Source organism: Cavia porcellus, unplaced genomic scaffold (genome assembly GCF_034190915.1).
Source record: "Cavia porcellus strain 051 isolate PalLab524CR breed Dunkin Hartley unplaced genomic scaffold, mCavPor4.1 scaffold_29, whole genome shotgun sequence".
In the NCBI taxonomy this organism is placed as follows: Eukaryota; Metazoa; Chordata; class Mammalia; order Rodentia; family Caviidae; genus Cavia; species Cavia porcellus.
This window is the reverse complement of record NW_026947512.1, coordinates 17462411-17476884: the sequence shown is the minus strand read 5'-3', so window position 1 is coordinate 17476884 and position 14474 is coordinate 17462411. Positions and strand designations below refer to the sequence as shown.

Here is a 14474-nt window from a genome sequence, read left to right as displayed (position 1 = left end):
CCTTGCAAGCAGGCAGTCGTGAGTTTGATCCCTGGTCCAATTGACAAAAATTTATATCCTCAACACTGCTTAAATTTTCATACTTCTGGATTTGGTAAGCTAGCTGAAATAAATAATTACCAACAAAAACAATTTTTCCTAGTTCTAACAGTGTACTGGGGTGCCTGATGGTACCTTCTAGGTTCTTGTCTTATTCAGTGAACTGGAAAAGACAAGAAAAAATGTAGTGAAGATTTACATTTATTAAAGATGAGAAGAGAAGGGAAAAGAATTGCTCTGAAAAAGAAGTGTTTTGCAAAGTGAGTATGGGCCCATGATAGTAAACTAAGAACCATCTGCAGAGTGTTGGCTGGGCTGGTGAAATGCTCATGGTGGCCAGGAGGTAAATGGCTACTCTTTTATACCCAGTTCTGATGTCAGATGTAAAACCTGCTGGATCTTGTGCCAAAAAAATCAAAGATGGAATTCTCTGACAGGCACCAGGCTCAGGGATTAGGAACTGCCCTGAGCATGTGTGCTAAATCTCTGTGATTGACAGGTTGCTGTGATTGATGCATCACACACAATTGGCCAGCCACTTTGTGCTCTAATCTGCCTCATTTCCCCTGAGAGACAAAAATTCTTACAATTCTTTATGGGCTGTGGAGGATGTGGCTGTCTCTGTCTTCATGTGACTATTTCCGGAAGAGCCATAGGCCATACCTCCTAGGAATTACGTGCTCTCTAATGTCCTTGGGGTGTCATGGCTAGGTTAAAAGCAGGAAAAACCCATCAGAACACAGTGAGAAAAGTTAGTGAACTGATGAGCTGAGAAAAGTTGGTGAATTTGTCAGGAGGGTCATGGGCTATACCTAGATCACTGTCTGAAGCCTTGAATAGATAAATCTTACCATTAGATTGGAAATTCAGAGCCCAAACATAAGGAGGAGTAGATCAGAATATTTCTTGGTTTGTCTTAAAAGATTGACTATAACTCATCCAGCAATTAGAGACATTAAGCTTTATTTCTTTGCTTCTTGTGGAGGATAAAGCATGGTGAATAGAGATATTCAGTAAATTGCCGAGAGTCTACATATATTCTTAGAAAAATTACTCCCATTATCGACAGAAGCCCCACTAGAAAATCCCATTTGGGGGCTGGGGATTTAGCTCATCGGCATAAGCACCTGCCTTGCAAGCAGGCAGTCCTGAGTTCAATCCCCGGTACCGATAAAAATGAAAAAAAAAAAAAGACAAAAAAAAAAAAAAAGAAAGAAAGAAAGAAAGAAAATCCCATTTAAGCTGCGATGGGTTAAAGGTCATTCCTGACTGTCTATAACCAAAGCAGAACTGGAGTCTTGTTTTTTGAAGAGGATCCCCAGACTTTCCAGAGGTTCACAGAAGCTGCAATTTTTCTTTTAGAAAAGGAGATGATGTGAGCTTTCCAGGGTTATTACAACCACAAATGTGCAAGTGTTGCAGGTCTATCGGGTGGTCACCACTATTGCAATCCTGTGAAAATCGACCATCTTCCCACGTAGGGTTTTTATAGCTGGTCACTGTGTCTCATGAGGAAGGACCAATTCATTTTCTAGATTGATCCTTATAGTCCGTAGGAATTAGGAACAAGGCTAAGGTCTTGAGGGGGTTGTCAGACTGCCCTTCTTGTCTATCAGCCTTTTGATTTCTCAAGGAGACTTTAGAGGAATCTCTTTGGTGTCACTTGCAATGCAGGACAGCAACCTGTCTGAGAAGACAGACTGGCCCAGGAGTTGCAGTTTCCATCTCCTGCTTCATTTTCTCCTAAGGCAGCGGGACTCTGGCTCAATTAAAAACTCATGGCTGAACAAATTGACTTTCTTTTTTTAAAATTTTATTTTATTTTTATTCTTTTAAAATATTTTTTAAAATTATATTTTATAGAGATTAAAAAAGGAAAATAAAACAGAATAAAACCAATCAACATAAAGCAGTATGAGTGATACAGGACTTCAAAACCTTAAGAAATAACAATAATTACCATATTGCCTTTTGTTGTCTTCAAAATAGCTGAAGATACCTTCGGATACAGTAAAAATCGGATAGAATAGAAACAATAAAAACAAAACAATGAATGCAATAAAGGACTTCAAAACAAGCCAGTAGTAAATCCAAAATGGTAATGTGTCTCGCTATGTTTGAAATAGCTGCTCATTCCATCAGATTTAACATAATCAAACAAAACAAAAGAGAATAAAACCCAGCCCAAGAACACGATGAAGATGCTATGGTTTCCAGGCAAAGATCGCCTCCTGGTGAGGCCTGGTTCCACTGCCCCCCAGCAGTTGGCAAATGGCACTGACTCATGGAGAGAGGCTTCAGCCATAAAAGCCTGAACATAGGGATTTTACACCACCTCCCTTTTTCAGAAAGAATCTATCTGAAAAATGCATTGTATTTCAACTGCAATTCTGTACCTACCTTTAGTTCATTTCATAGTTTATTCCAAATTTTGAAGGACACAGCTGAATGACAAGTTCACTGGGATCTACTGGGTGTTTCCCATGGCATGCCCTGAGGCCTATGGAGAGCAAAGACCAGGCATGGAGTTCTTCAGATGGTGTCCGGTCCAGGAGGAGAAGACCCAGTGAGTTCACAAGGCAATCCTTGCAAGAATTGAGTACTACTGAATGGTGTCTCTTATTTATTTTTGTGCTTAGAATTGTTCATACCATGGCCCACCAATTTCCTAGGGAGAAGAATGAAGCCCCCACCGCCACCACTAGGGGCCTGTTAGAAACAATAAACTCCTAAGGTACCAAGGAGCCACCTTGCCCCAGAGCAATGATCTTGCATTCATGGCAATAATATTTCAGTGCTTTTTCTCTTTTTAAGGTAGTAGTAGAAACCTTTTTTTCATCATTTAAGAGAAGAAAAGGGGAAAAAACCCTTAAAAAGTTCTAAATACAAGGCATTCTCACCACCAGTTGAGTTCATTCTTCCCAAAGGCCCCCTTTGCTCTCTTCAGGCCCTCAGGTGCTTTTTTAGATTTTCTGAATTTCTGTTATCAGGATGGCTACCTGGAAAAATGACTCATAGCTGTTTTTCCCAAAAGAGTAAAATAACTGAGCAGCTCTCTGGGGGGACTCAATCTAGGTGACCACAGAATACTCCACTGTGAATGCAGCAGGCCTTGGCCTGAACCCCGCCAAGCGGCCAAGCGAGTGGGGTGGTGGGAGGCATGAAGGAGAATGGTGGTAGGAGTGGAGGGAACCAGCAGGCTGCTGAGTGGCTCCAGGGCCACCAGCATTAACTGCCCCTGGGGCTATCAACCTGCTCCCTTGGTCTGCATTTAGCTGGACTCTTAACAGCCTTCTGTGGAATCCAAAATCTCCAGTCGCCACACCCTTTCCTTAGGGCACTAGGACTAGATGTGACTTCGTCTGCAAGCCCAACCAGCTAGCAGAGCATAAGTGCTCAAACAGTACCATCTTCCCAAAGGCCCACTAGTACCTGGGGCCACACGGCCCCGGGTTTGTGGCTGTGGACACCCCCAGCCAGTGCACCAAGGGCACGTACCCCAGCCCAGTACAAGGCACGAAGCGAAGGCATAAGCTTAGCTGGGCTTCACAGTGGGTTCTGAGCCAAGCACCCACATGGGGCTGTACCCCTAGCTGCATTCTGTCCCTGTTCCATCTCTAGTCAGCTCTTCAGGGTGTGGCAGTCCACTCTTACCTGCTGGCTGGCTCGCCAAAAGCTATTAATGGGGTACTGATGATCTCAGAGGTCCCTTCCAGGCTTTTGCTGTCCTGTTCAAAGAATTAGGCAACTGAAAAACGTAGTGAGGTTTTACATTTTTTATAAATAGTTAAGGCATGCATGGTGGCACATACCTGTAATCTCAGCACTCAGGAGGCTGAGGCAGGAGGATCACTCTGAGTTCGAGGCTAGGCTAGGTTACAAAGTGAGTTCAGAGTCAGCCTGAACTGCATAGTGAGACCCTGTTTCAAAGAAGACAAAAAAAAAAAAATTGAGATAAGAAAAAAAATGAAAAGAAGTGCTCCAAAAAGATGTGCTCTGCAGAGTGAATGCAGGTCAGTTAAAGTAGGAAAAGAACGATCTCCCACAGAGTGCAGAATGGGCAGGTGAAAAGACTCACAGAGGCCACAAAGTTAAAGGCCAACGTCTTAGACGCACGCCTGATGTCAGATGTAGGCCATTGCATCAAAAACCCACCTGATCTCATGCCAGAAGAATTGAAGACAGCATTCTCTAACTGACACCAGGCACAGGACCTGGAAGCTGCTCTGCCTGTGTGTCCCTGAATCTCCATGACTGACAGGTCTCTGTGACTGACAGGTCACACCCAATTGCCCAGCCACATTGCCATCTCCTAAACTCCTTCCATACTAGTGATGCTGTGATCAATGAGGCCCAAGACGGCTTGCCAGGTTCTTGTGATGACAGGTCAAGCATTGGATATTGTTTACAATGGTACAGAAAAGGCAGCTAGCTATTTCATGAAGTTTAAAGGTTGAAGTTACACTCAGAGCAAGGAGGGTGATGCCAGTAGAAATTAAAAACAGCAGGAATGGAAAGGAAAGGAAAATGGCATGCATGGTGAACGCATGGCTGCTCTAGCTGGTCTAGCACTCAGGCATCATGGTGTGGAACTGTAAAAATCTTCCAAGGTAGGTCAAAAGCATCTCTGACTTTCTTATCTCTGTCTCTGGATAGTAGACCTCGGGACAAAGGTAGCGCGTTTGGTCCTGGGATGTGGCCAGGTTTGGGTGGGTAGAGGGAGAGTGGTCACGTTGTTATCATATGTGCCGAGCTCATGGTTCTGCACATGTTGAAGAATGAAGTCGTGAACCGAAGGAGAAGGTTAGGGGAGTTTTACTGGCAGTAACAAGAGGACTAGCGCTTCCAGATTCCCAAAAGATTCCTGAGTAAGTGATGCTTCTGTGTGAGGGGCCAGTTATCAGTGATCAGAGCACAGCAATTGCCCAGTTGTTGGTGGCCCTCTTTCACGGATAGCCCTGTACATTTAAAATGACCAGTTGGCACTCAGGATTTCTAACCCAGTTCTTCAACACATAGAGTTTAAAAGAAACTGAGATTTTAGGGAAAAACTGGCTATTTTGCTTTTAAGTTTTCTCAGAACACAGGAGCTCAGTATGGAGTGGCTGAACCCCCCTTTAGCAGGGAGAGGGCTGGGTTCCCTCTTGGTGGAGAAATTTCATCCCTGGCCCACAGTCCTAATTCAGAGGCTGTGTTTTTTCGTTTCCTAGCAGTGTGGCTAGTTACCTGGCCCTATCTCAGGCCTTTCCCCTAGATAGCTCTCTTACTCATAAGCTAACTAAATATTCTTTACACCATAACCCCAAATGTACTAGCTATATTTCTAGTCTTCATTTGGAGACCTGTGCTGTGTAATACATGTGCCCTGCACACATTCCCTCCCTGCACTTAGTTGTATTTCTTTTCCACATTATGTTGTCTCAGTGACTAGGAAGGGCCATGTGTGATGCTCTTCTTGTTAACTCTGGGAGCAGTGAATCATCTTCCTTGTGAGATGTTACTCTTCTGGTCAGTGCAAACATCTTCCATTTTCTCCCCTTATCTGTTGATTGTCACTCTCTATTTCCTTCTCTCTGTTACCCAAGAATGCACTCCAATGTGGTAAATCTCCTCAGACATGCAAACAAGTTGTGTGTGTATGTTCTCTCCACATTCCTCACTCTACAGCACCACATAATACTTTACCAAATGCATCCCTGTGTTGTGTTTCTCCATTCCCCGTGATGAACACCTATGTTACCTGAAACTCTTGTTTACTATAAACTGGTACTATAAAATGGAACTTTAAAGGTTAGGGTTTTTCTCTAGCACCCCCCCACGCCGGGTAAGAAGTTTCTCCAGACTTTCCTCTCCCAAGCACTTAATCAACACTGTCCTCAACCTAAAGGAGGGACAGTACATGCAGATGTCTCAGGAGGCCTCAGCTCAAATTCTTTTCACAAGAAAAGGCAATGAACTGGAGATGACCAGAAGTGGTAAATCAGGTGTGAAGATTTTCATGGTCTCTCTGTGCTCCCCAACCTTTGCCTACCTGGACAGGAAGAGATGGTACACACAGGCCCCTCATCCACTTGGAACTAACTTTGAGTAAATTCTTTTTCCCTTTTTACTAAAATATATGACCTTCTTTGATATAGTCAGCAGTGAGCAAAGGAACCTAAGCCTATGAACCTAAGTGGCTAAGAACAAAATGCCTCTGTGTTAGCATTCTTACAACTGTCCATTTACCAAATTGCTTAAGGCTTTGTTTTTTGTTTTGTTTTGTTCATCGGTAGATTGGTTGTTTGGTTCGTTTTTGGAAAGCAAGGTCTTGCTATGTAGCTCCAACTAGCCTTGCAGTCGCCCTGTAATCCAGCTGGCCTGGAACTCTGTAATCCTCGTGCCTCAGACTCCTGAGTGCTGCAGTTATAGGAATGTACCTCACACCCAGCTCACTGAGGTTTTCCCTTTATAGTTTTTTAATTTTATTTAAAAGGAAAAAGAGAAAAACACTAGACAAAACAAAGCAGTATAAGGGTACAAGTAATACAGAACTACAAAAAAAAAAAACAGTAAGAAATCACCAGTTAATAGATTACATATTATCATCTTAGAGATAGTTGCTCAAATCACAGTATCAAAGCATACAAAGTGGACATTCAAACAGTGAGACTGCAAACAGTTGTGTTCAATGATCCAACCAAAAACATTAATATGGTCAGCTATTTAACACCCCTAAACACACTTGCTGTTGTATCCTTTAGAGCTCTTTTTTTCCCTCTCTTTTTTACAACAAAATTTACACATTTTGGGTTTTATTACTCCTTAGTTCTTATTACTTTTTTGGGGAGGGAGAGAATAAAGTCAAATATGGCAAAACAAAGCTGTCAGTCAAAACCAAGGATAGACATAGCACATGATGTAAAACAGAGTACAAGGTTATCAACAATGGTTATCAACAATGTCTCTTGTTTCCTTAAAAAGAATTGTCTATCTCATTAGATATTATAAAGTTGAACAAAACAGTAGAGAACAAGACCAATAAAACTTAAGCATTGTAAACATTACAGGACTTCCAAAGGAGACAATAGTCAAACCAGAATGGGCATCTTAGTGAATCTTATTGCCTTCAAAGTAGTTGCCTATACCCTCAAACTTGATACTATCATACAGAATGGAACAGAGACTAATCAGTCAAAACAAGATTGTGGGAGTATTACAGGACTTCAAAACAAGTTAATAGGAAATCAAAAAAAGTTACTATTATATATCCTGCTAATTTTTTAAATTTTTCCCCTTAATTAAAAAAACATAAGAAATAACTAAATAATTTTTTTAATGAATAAGGGAGAGATTGAGATAAAACAGGACATAACAATATAACAATACAGGTCAAAGCATGACTGTTTCAGCAACCTAGTGCTTCACCACCAAATAACCCGACTTAATAGTAGTTACCATAGTGTCTGTCTTTTTCCTTGAAATATTTGAATAAAACTTCACATACTATAGCTTCAAATATTTCCATATCAAGAAGCCCAGAATAAAGCCTTTCCAATTAATAAGTGAAAATTTTATAAGGCTTCAAGGCCACATAATGGGGAATCATGATTTGAATCATTACTTACATTAGGGAAACTATTTGATATTCACACATGCGAGATTGATTTATTTCAGAGGTTTTCCCTTTAATACATGACCTAGAAAGACACTGCAGTTATCGATTTACTTTTGTGTGCAAGAGTTCTTTTCTTTTCGTACTAACAAACCAAGCAGTTTTTACTTACCTTGTAAATGTTTATAACTTTGATTTCTTATGATCTTCTCACTGTCTGTAGAATATATAGTGATCTCTCCTGATTTTGTTAATTCAGCTTCTCAATCTTTTTCCTTACTGATCAGTCTGGCCATCCATTTCTCAGCTTTGTTGATTTTCTCAAAGAACTAGTGTTTGCTTTGCCTGTTTTGTTCAGCTGCTTCTTTCTGTGCTATTTCAGTGATTTCCACTTTAGTCTATGTCATTTCTTCTGCTATTTTTGGCTTAATTACATTTTCTGTTTCCAGTATCTTAAGAGGGGAAAACAGTGATCTTTGACTCCATGCTGACTTAGGAAATAAACGAATACATGAAAGAAGTGTGGGAAAGGCTTGGTCTCCTCCTGCTGCTGCAGACCCTGTGCTACTGTTGTCAGCTGTGAGGTGCAGGAGTCTCCTTCTCGAGGTGGTTTCTAGGTTCTTTTGTCCCAGACAAAGAATTGGTCAAACGAGCAAAAAGGTAGTGAGGTTTCACATTTATTAAAGGCAGGAAAAGAAATGTGCTTTGTAGATGATGTTGGGCCAATTAAAAGTAGGAAAAAGTGTGCTGTTCAGGTGAAAGGGGACCCCTGGGAAAGAGAGAGTGCAGTGGCCAAGAGCACAATGGTGGCCATCTCTGTATCTCCAAATCCTCAGACCAGTGTCAGGTCTAAGCCATCCTATTAAAAACCCACCCAAATTCTTGAGAAAAGAACTGAAAATAGCAACTTCTTATTGGTTTCAAGTGCAGGGCTTTTGGAAAATGTGTACATGTTTCCTGGAATACTGTGATTGACAGCTCACACCCACTTTCTCAGTCAGTTTGCCACACTCCGATTTCTGGCTTCAATACAAGTAGCTTCTCAAGGGGATGTAAGTGGGAGGGGCTCCAGGAGAGACCGGAAGAGCTCTCCTCTGCCCTCTGCAAATATTGCCATGAAGCAAAGTAAGCAAAGAAGCTGGAACCTAGAGAGGTTGCAGAGGATGTACATGTCACTGACAGAAGTAGATCACTTTTAGAGAACTTCAAAGAAAGAAGAACAATCCCATTAGGTGTCTGGAAGAAGAGTCAATTATTGGCGAACCTTACTGACCATCACACTGGGACTACAGAAATTTCCAGCCCAATCTGTACCATCATATGTGCTCATCTTTTGGGTTTCTTATGAATAACAATCAGTGCTGTTTCTGGGTTCACTGGCCCAAGCAACAAAACAGGTCAACTCGGCAGATGGAGTCAGGAGCACATAAGACCAGAGCATGTGATTGGTGAAGATGGCCTTATCTAGAGCAAGTTGGACCATGTTTATGTATACTAGCAACAAATTGGAGACAACCCACATGTTAATCAATAGAGGACTGGCTTATATGATGTTCTTACAAATAGCGGAAATTACTCATTTACACATTCACATAATACCTAGTACATGTCAGGCACTTTTCTAAGCACTGAAGACAGAGCAGTGGCCATTAAAACATCACCAAAATGAAATGCAGCCATTGAAACAGAGGAAGTATGTCTGTGCGTACTGATGTGGAAGGGTACCTGAAGTCCCTAAAATGAAAACTCATGCAGCAGAGTGACATGCATCATATAATTCAATGTGTGAGAAATTCTTGCACACACATACAATCTTGTGGAGGTTGTCTCTTGATTACCTGTTTGGGAGATGGTTAAGATAAGAAAAATTAATTTGATATTTGTGTTCATCTGTTGTTACCTGAGCATGTTTTGCTATATATAGATTTCATGTAATTTATTGCTATTAATTTTATTTGTCTTTATAAAATAATATTTTTATTAAATTACTACTATAAAAGAGATTTAACTATGTTACAAAAAGTGTATTTGGCTGCTAAAAAAAGGACAGAAAGGAGGTAGCATCTGGAACAGGGTACCAGGTTAAGGGATGATTTGCCTAAAGGAGAAGGTGAAGAGAAGGAGGTAGACTAGGCTGGTTGAGAGAACAGAGGAAGGTTTTCCTGACAAAACCATACGGGATAAAAGCTAGAGATCAACTGGGAGAAAATGACCTGAAGTAAAATTATAGACATCTCCATTTCATGGGAAGGTAAGAGAAAAACAGTTGTTTTATTAGTCACTTTTCATTACTGAAGCAAAATGTCTGACATAAACAGTTTAAGTAGGACTTCAGAGGTTTCAATCATGGTCAGTTTAGCCCTCATGTTGGAAATGCATGGCGGAGGAAAACTGCTCAACTCAAGGTGTTCAAGAAGCCAAGAGCAGAGTAAGAACTGAGAGGAAGGAGCCAGGGACCAATATAATTCCCAAGGTCACATCTCCATGACTCAGCAAGGCAAACCCAGGGTTATACTCTACTGGTATCCTTTAGTGATCTCAAGGCAATCAGCTGGACAATCAGGATCAACTTTTCCAAGTTTGGTACTCTTGGTTGTCTATCCAGGGAGTTTTTTTGGCATCTAGTCCCCTAGATGTAGGAGGGAAGGGCATCTTAAAGATGGGGAAAGAGAAGTAGGAAAGTCTGCATTTCAAGAGAAGAAGACAAGCCTTGGAGATGCTGTCGCAAGTTTACAACCTGATTAAATAGAGTTAGAAATATCAGAGCATGTGTGGGATGATGAGCATAAATGTGGAATGCTACCTGCCGCTTAATTTCATGCTTTCTTTTCAGAGCTTTGTTGGCTTTCAATAGCAGTTCCCAGTTCACTCAGGGCTACATTTTGTCAGATATGAGGAAAGGATAAAAGGACAGAGATATTCAGTAAACTGACAGAAATTGAAATGGTGCACAATTGCCTCAGTTGGGAAGGAAGGAAAGAATGAAAAGAGAAGCTGGTGAATGGTCAGCCTGAAGAATAATATTCAATAGTAAAAGATTATTGATAAATAAACAAATAAATTGGAAAGGCCAAATTTCACAGTCACAAAGTGGAATACACATAGAATAGTGTGCCAAGCAGTGACAAAATCTAGGGAAGAGAGGGAGTGGGTGCTCCCTAGGAAAAGTACAGTATCACTGGAGGCTTGGGGCTCACAGGACTGAAAGCCCAGGCTCTGGCTAAGGTCATTTCCTAACCTCAAGTCTTGAAGTTAGGAAACAGCAATGTCAGGGAAGGGGTTTGTATTTGGCAAGGAATAATTTAGTTCTTCCTGAGTCCCCGAGTAGACCGCTATTTATGGCCACCCAAGTCCCTGCATGATATCTAATAATAAGATCCCTGGCTCTCTGGAGATCAAGGCTCCTTGCTGTAGCCCCTGCCTTGTGAGACCTAAAATTCCACTACTGGCTCCTGGACTGACTGATCAGTGCTCCAGACCCTCCAGAAGGGAAGGCTCGGACATTTTGCAGCAAGTCTGTTTCTTTTATCATGCCTCTTGCTAGATTTAGTTTATAAACTGTGCCTCTTCACTGCCATTGGAAAATATGGTCTCAAGAGAGGATTGAGCCTACCCCTCCAGGAGGTGGCAGCCCTAGAGGGCTAATCAGCAGAGGCAAGACTGGAGGTATTTTCTCTTTCACACAAGCCTTGCTTTGCATAACTTTCCCTGTTACCCTCTAGGGCTGCCCTACTCCAAACTGGAGAATTTGCATGGCGAGTAATCTAAAGTAATTGCAAGGCTTATGTTGTGATTTTTAAAAAATCTTTTATCAGTAATATGAGTTCCTGAAAAGAGTGAAAGTAGTAGTTCTTCTGACGTCCTGCCTGACACCGAAGGAGGAAAAACAACTTGCCATTCACACAAAACCTGACAGCTTGCTCCCAAAACACAGAATGACTATGAACACTGTTTGGAGTATGTCTAGCCTGGATCTTTACTAATGTATTATTATGTTTTGTTTTGTTTTGTTTTTACCAAAATAAGGAGAATTTTGGTAACATGGGACTGAATTTTTACCCAGAATTTATTCAGGGATAATCCAAACAATTAGAGTACACTTCTAAGATGTTGATCAGGGCCCAGGGAGACTCTGATGGCATGTTACAATTGATAAACTTCAGCTCACCACCGTCTGCAACATATGTGCTCAGAGTAGGCAGGCCTGATAGAACCTGCTCTGTGTTTTAGGAAAAACATCACACTAAACTTTATAATACAGCAACTCCCCTCAGGCCATATAATACTGGAAATACATGAATAGCCTCAGTAGCTGGCCACAATTTGCCCTTCAGTTTTATCATGTAGTAAGTTAAATAACAGAATGCTTCCTGTAGTGTAAGTTCTGGCATCCTTGAATGTCACAGCTAAGCACAATAGCAAGTGTATAAATGAGATGTCACTCAGGTTTATAGTTACAGGAGGATGTGTTCTTTTAAATATAGGTAGATTAGTTCAGCAGCCCAGCACCTGCCTGGCAAGTGCAAGGTCATGAGTTTGATTCCTGGTACAAGACACACACACACACACACACACACACACACACACACACAAAGAGAGAGAGAGAGAGAGAGAGAGAGAGAGAGGTAACTCAGGGGAAATCTCCTTTTATGTTTTCTGTTAAGCTTGTATCATTTAGTTGAAGAATAAATATATTATACCTACATTTTTACAAATACTCCTGTGATTAATGACTAAATCTATGAATTGGGCATACAATACAAAATCTTTTCACATTAAAATAAGTAGACAGCTTTTGATATTAAAATAAGTTTAACAGTTAATGTCAATACTGAGGACATTATTTAAATAATATTAGAGAAAACACAAATTGTACTCAACAAATATGTTCACAATTACATAATTTTACAATATAGAGCAATAAATTATATTGTACCAAAGTGGTATCTTTTCTATAATTGTTTGATAAAGTTGGCACTGATGGTAAGCATGATGACCTTTAATAACTGTACTGACTTATTTTATTTCATTTAACCCATAGTACTTTAAAAAATTCATAAGAACGCACCAAAGCAGAATGAGGAAAATGTGAACACTGTTCTCTCTTGATAAAAAGAAAAACTTCCAAATCATGTTATAATAGGCAATTAGTTTAGATAGAAATTAATAAATTAATCAAAGAGGGACTGGGCTCTCTAGGAAGTCAGTAAAAAATAAAGACATCAGAACTGTGGCTGGAGGTACCTCTAAGGAAGACCAGACCTGCAGATACAGATGAAATGACCAGGCCTACATACCTTCTTAAGGGATTATATTATAATTAGCACCACTTGGTCCAGGAGGTCCAGATAGGCATCAGTCACCCAGGTGGTGACCAGAGCTTCTGGTCTCACCCTTCCCCAAAAATGCCTTTGTTCTCTCCATGTGCTTGTACTACGTGACTCAATTCCCTATTGGTATATGTGTGGCTAAATAGATGACTCAGTGCTCTATCAGATCGATGTTAGCTAAGCTGATATGCTTATAAAATCCTATAGTGGGTTGTTGTCTGACCCCCGTTGTACCCACATTGAGATTTTCCTGTATAAATACCCCATGACAAAGGGCTTCAGTGGCTGCAGACTCAGGACTCCTTCTGTCTCTCTCTGTCAATAAACCTTTCCTAATTAACCTCCATTGGCCCATATTCCTTCTTCGATTCCAAGGGATATAAACTCACCATATCTGGCATCTCCTAGGCTGAAAGCTACATTTCTCCCAAATAAATATGATGAATATTGTCACCAATCTGAATAGAATAAATTATTATCTGCTATATAAAAGGAAGAAGGTATTGTTAAGAAAAAAATGAATTTCCAAACATCTTACTCTTGCCCTGCCCTCAGTTGGTCTATACATGTTACCAATAAACAGTAGAGTAACTAACCTTCAGAGCAACTGACAGCTGCCTGTGTTGACAACCCTGGATTTTACATGAAAATACCAAACTTTAGAATGTGAGTATTCAGCTTGCATTATATGTTTATACTTACTGCTTATGATAAATTTCTAATTTGTTTATGCTATGGCTTCCAAATGTATTCCAAAGAAACTGATAGCAAACTTTAGTCTTGACTTGGAATAAATCTACTTCAATGCCTAGCCATTCAGATGTTAGATCAAAATGTGCCTTTGGTGCATCCCTAGAGGTTCCCTTTTCAAAATGGTATGCCTCTAACTTACAACTAAGTACCGAGCTTTTCCCATAGATCATTCTATTTCCAGATGCCACCTTGTTACTTATATAGCTTCCCCTCCTAGGGCTTAAAATTTATAATGGTTATTAAATATATATATATGTATTTATTGTGTATACTGAAGATGTACAACAATTTTGATGAGCATATCCAACTGAAATGATTACTACAATCAAGCAAATTTACATATCTACCATGCCATAGTTACTTTGTGTGTGTATAAATGGTCTCCTAAAATGTATTGTCAGCAAATTTTCATTATCCAGGAGAATATGAACTATAGTCCTAATCCTGTACATTAAATCTCCTATTCATTTTATCTACTTGCAAATCCATACCCGTTGGCATATTTTTCTCTGTGGCCTCACTCTCCCAAAACTTGTAATCACTGTTCTATTCTGTTTTTTTTTTAAAACTCCTAAAAAAATACAGAAAGCTCTCTTGATATTGGCTTTGGCAACAAGCTTTCAGACATCACATCAAAGGTTCAAGCAATCAAAGCAAAATTTAAAATATGGGATTGCATCAAACGAAAAACTGTGTGCACAGGAAATGAAGTAACAAAAGCAAAAGAAAGACTGTAGACTGGGGGAAAATATTTGCAA

General features: G+C 40.3%; 1 long non-coding RNA gene across 1 annotated transcript; it reads right to left on the bottom strand.

Annotated features, from left to right (window-relative positions):
- Positions 1-90: 90 nt before the first annotated feature.
- LOC134473905 (uncharacterized) lies at positions 91-7979 on the bottom strand. The gene is made up of 3 exons (XR_010044386.1): positions 7806-7979; positions 3852-3959; positions 91-3767 (listed from the first exon to the last, which is right to left on the bottom strand). It is a non-coding gene; the product is annotated as an uncharacterized LOC134473905 (long non-coding RNA).
- Between the last annotated feature and the right edge of the window lie 6495 nt (positions 7980-14474).